At 37.7% G+C, this 5,139-nt stretch overlaps 1 long non-coding RNA gene across 1 annotated transcript in view; it reads left to right on the plus strand.

Moving 5' to 3' along the window:
* The window catches only part of LOC135178139 (uncharacterized), a 107,346-nt gene extending 103,388 nt beyond the window's left edge, over positions 1 to 3,958 (plus strand). The window contains exon 3 of the long non-coding RNA XR_010303379.1: positions 3,747 to 3,958. This is a non-coding gene — a long non-coding RNA (uncharacterized LOC135178139). The remainder of the gene's footprint in view (positions 1 to 3,746) is intronic.
* The last annotated feature ends 1,181 nt before the right edge of the window (positions 3,959 to 5,139 follow it).

Consider the following 5,139-nt stretch of genomic DNA (forward strand, 5'->3'; position numbering starts at 1 on the left):
GCTGCCTTCAGAGTATGCTTCAGACAGTTCTCACTTTCTATTTTTGACTAGATATTTCTTTATTTTCAGGAGGTAGGAAAAAATCTAGGTGATCAGATAAAACATCTTTTCTTAGGTAGGTGATATATCCATGTATATCTGGAAATTAAGATGTGTGATCTGCAGTTGTTTCAGAATTCCCAGAGCAGAGCAGCTTGCAGGATTGCCAGCTTCCACCATCTGTCAAACATAGTTCTCACACTTCATAAAGCTGGCTTTCATACTGGTACTCTTTTCCTTAACAGTTAATAAATTCCATCCAAATCTCAAAGTGTTTCACATAGCTAGCTGAAGAATACCTCTGATAAGGAATGCTTGTGCAGCTTAACAGACCTCCATGGAATGTCATGCCAGCTTTTCCATTGAAGGAAATACAGATAATGTACCTTGAACAGTGAATGCTGAAACTGAATGATTAAATAGAAGTACTGCAGAAGGGTGTAGAAGAAAGGAAATAACTGGAACAGAACTAAGTTTTAGAAAATGCCATTGGTTTCAAGATCTGATCCAGGTTGGTATTTCCAGTGCCAAATACAGATAGAACAATACAACACAGTGGGGAGGAAAAGTGTTTCTATATTTTGTGTCTTTTCCAAGAGATCAAAATTCATGGAACTTTTTTTGGGAAATTATCCTTATGCATTAGAAGGTTGCCGTCTGCTGTCTTTCTTTTGTTTTGTCAAAGACAAAGCAGATTCACAATAACCACCCATCTCCTTCCTTGCAAATAAAGATAAATGTTATGCTCTTAGAATCAGGGAAAAGGTCTGAACAATGTACATCATTGCAGCTGCTTGAAAAACTTTCAAGTATAATAATACATGAAATTTCCTTCCAAGTCCCACCAGTGGGCCACCTAGCCCAGTAGTAGGTGCATCTTAGGCTGCAGCAATCTAAGCTGAGCATATGAGCTTGGGGTAGCATCTGTGGCCTCTTTTCCCTAAACTCCCTAGCATCCAGAATTGCTGTATAAGGAATGTTAGAGGAAGAAAGATTGCCTAAGCCTTAAAAAGTCCATATATGAGCTTACTACCTTTTGAATTTATCTAATTCCCTTTGAATCTCCTGGTACTATCAGTTTCCACAGCCCCTTCTAGGATCAAGTTCCAGAAGCTCAATACCTGCTGTGTGAAGGACTTTATCTATTCAAAATGGATACTGGTTTCAGGGAGTGCTCCACATCTCTGGTACTGTAGGATTTGCTGCATAAGCTTTTCTGCTTTCACCTCATCCATCATACTCATGACTGGATAAACCAGCCCCTCCAGCGTTCTCATCTTCCAACTGAAGAAAGCTCTACTTACAAGAGAGCTGTTTCAGCACCTTGATTACTTCAGTTGCTCTTCTCTCTCTCTACTGACTCCAACTTTATCTTATATTTTTTGAGAGGTGGAGACCAGGCTGCACACACAGTCCCAGATTTAGAGCCTCTTCAAGGTTTTAAACAGTGATTAAGTAAAGCCTTTATGTAAATCCATACTGAAGCTTACCTGCCAAGTTTGACCCACTCAGTTTCATGGCTTTCTTCTAGAGTTCTTCACTATGAGTCTGCCATATGAATGAGCAGAGGAGCTCAGTACTTTTTGCATTCTTGGAAATGCCACTATTGACTGCTTGCTTTATGGCAGTGATAAAGATGATAAATGAAATCAGTTCCAGCACTGATAGCTCGAGGATCCTGCTGCTTGACTCTTACATTCTGAGAAGCTCTACCTTTTGATTACCATCTTTTAATCACTTTTCAATCCACAAACACAGCATTCTTTATATACCATGAAAAAATATTTCAATGGGGTCATTTTGAAACCTTTAATATGTTTCAGGAGACATAGAAGATACTGCTTCACTGCTTACTTTATATCAAACACTTATGTTTGGCTAGCTGATGACTTCCTACGACGTGTTTCTTTCTTTACAACACGTTTGTTTCTTCACAGAAAACATGTAGATCCTGCTTGTAGCCCACAGATATTTGTTTAGAGAACTTGCATGGCAAGTTCTATACCCATGCTATATCTTGAGCAACTCTTTTCTTATTTATTTGTCACTCTACTAAGGCCTTTTCACCTTAGGGTTCAATTCTCCAGCTTCTGAGAACATGGACTTAAAGTGGAAGTGGAATAATTAAGTGGAATTGTAATGAATTTACGTAAATGTATCTGAGAGAATTTAGCCTGAAGTATGCAGTAATGTGCAAAAATAAATAATGATTTTAATAAAGCAAATCAAATTACTTTGTGTGGAAAAGAGAACATTGAAAAATGTTTCAGCATCTTTGTGTTTCCCATTAGTCTCTTTTGGATCATGTAAAAAATGTAAACTTCAGAGACCAGAAGTTCTTAGGCTACTTTAACTCCGAGTGATTCTCTCTTCCACATAGAATTCAGTATCTTTCTCCTGATCTTGTACTTGCTCATGGTCTATTATAGAGTTTCCCACTCATTGATCAATACTTTTGCTCTGGCATCAGAAATAGGCATGGCCTTTTCTGCTCCGTATTTGTGTAAGGAAGCATTGCCAGAATGTCTGAAGAACACAGTAAATGTGCCAGAAAGTCTGCAGAACACAGTGCTGCAATAACCAGAAGCTCCAACAGCTTATTATTATCTTAGTAAGAAAGAGTTACAGGTATCCTGAGTAAACAGCTACAAAATACTTCCACTGGAAAAGCCTCTTGACCTGGTTTGGCTTGTTTTCTGAAGAATTGGTGTCAAGGCCACAGGTCTTTGTAAACAGTATCTAATGATCCATATATTACATTAATATGCATGACAGTTTTGCAATTGCAACTTAGAGATCTGAACTGAAAATATTATTGTTTCATTTTCGATGTTCCTGGACATTACATGGCAATAGCAGCAAAGATTCAAACAATTCATTACTTGTGATAATGCTTTTAGTGTTACTAATAAAAAGGGACAAGTACTTTTGCTTTTAAAATGCACAAATTTTAAAAGAAAAATGGAAACTCAGCATATAATATATATATAAAAAAAAATCTGAGCTTCTATCACTCAAGCTACACCAAGAGCTCAGGTACAAACATTGCTCTTTTACTCTACGATTGTAAGTAGGAAGCCTTTAACATTATAGAAATGTGTTAGCAAGGGAAGAGTTAATCCTTTGAGAGCAAAAATTTCATCCATAGTAATGTTTTGTTTAAACTTGTGTATACTCAAAATGGGGCTAAAACTCACAAATACTACTCCACATACAAACAACAAATTTCATATACAATTCACTCTTTATTAACCAAACTGACCATTTAACAGTAGCAAGCCACCTCTACATACATCTATATGCTGATGTTTGCATACACATACAAAAGCATTTCCAGAACTGCCACTGGAAGTTTGTCCCTTAATGTACCCTAAACCTGTATTTGCCTACTTCAAACCATGGAACTGATTTTTATTTTTATTAATATAGTATATTGCAGAATACACACACAAAAGAAGGGAACTGCTTTCACAGCAGTCCACAAAAGTCCTCATGTGTTCAGCTTCTGAAGCATTTAAGATTATTAGCTTGCTGGCAGGTTCCCAAGGAATTTTAAGGCTTCTGTGCCTATACTACTCATTTTAAGCTCTGTCTTCCAGTGTTACAAAATCAGCAAATGCTCTTGACTTTCTTAGTAATTTCATTTCATGTGGTTCTGGCTTTTAGGCAAACTCAAAAATGACATAATCGTCTTTTCCCACCCGCAGGTTTTGGACTGCTGCTATTGGTTACACCCTTCTGAGTAATGTGCAACATGAATCTTTGATCCCGTATGCCCATAAATAGAAGGCAGTTCAGCAAAGATGAATAAAACAGGTTTTTTGCATTCTCTTTTTCACCATCATAGGCAAAGTAAGGATTCTTTGGGTTTTGTTTTTTGTATCAGTTAACATGACTTAAGCTGCAGTGCAGGAATGTCAGTCCAAGATCATGCTCTTTAAAAAGAAAGTGGACTGATGTCCCAATAAACTTTACTCCTCTTTCCAAAGGGAGAGCAGATATCTTGAATGTACTAGCAGTGACTATGCAAGAACTGCAAAGTGGGTTTTCTGTATTCTTTACTGGAGTATCTATGCAAATCCACCTTAAAAGTACAGACTTCTCCATTTTTATTAAAAAACCCACATACACACAACCCCAAACTTGAACTGGGATAGTGCACACTCATAACCACTACCACAGTCATACTTTACTCACAGTTCTGAATCCAAATACCAACCTGCACAGCAACAGAATAAACATTTTCCAGAATTAGTTATCAGCATTAGAGAATCAGAAGCAATCTACAGTCCAGTCCTACTGCCCAGTGTTACAAAGCCTCTCCTGACTTCCCTGAGGACTATGATAGCGTTTGTGTACATAAGAAATGGCACATTAACACAGTATAGAAAGTAGGGCCTCCAGTTGTGTGTACTGCAATGTTAAGGTACCACTGTAAGGTGCAAGGTGGAAAAAGCTTTGCCCTAGACTCAAATGCAGGTTTTCAGAGAAATTATTCCTTTGCCCTTGGAAAGTGTAACATGTGCTGCAGTGACAGAGGTCAGTCTGCCTTGGTTATTCACTCTGGGATCACTGCTCCTTGAAGCAGTTCTGAGAAGACTTTTATGTACCTGTCTCATCCGTATCAGAAAGGACAGGGAGATATATGTACGTACTGCACAAGGCTCAATACTGTTTTGCCCTGCAGATGAGCATTAATGATAACTTGATCTGTATGCTTCTGTCACCAAAAAGTCTAATGAAGATCACTCATTTCATAAGGACATTCACTTGCAGGAATTACCTCCAGATTATCTGCTTTTGCAGTTATGCTTTTCAAGATTGGTCAACTTTTAAAGTACAGTACAATATCACAGTTATTCAGGCCTTTTAAAGTCAGGACTTTTGAAAGGCATTGACCCAGGTCAGCTTCAGGGCAATTACTTTATTTTTGGCAATTGCACTGCTGCTTTAAAAATTGGCACTGAACTGCCAGGCAAATAAAAAAGCATTTATTGTGCTGAAGGAGAAGCTAGTCCCTGTTCAGAATAAATGAAGAAGAATGGATCAAGTTATCATCATAAAAATATATGACCTAACCTGAAGAGATTAAAAAAAAAA

This window comes from Pogoniulus pusillus, chromosome 9 (genome assembly GCF_015220805.1).
Source record: "Pogoniulus pusillus isolate bPogPus1 chromosome 9, bPogPus1.pri, whole genome shotgun sequence".
Classification (NCBI taxonomy): Eukaryota; Metazoa; Chordata; class Aves; order Piciformes; family Lybiidae; genus Pogoniulus; species Pogoniulus pusillus.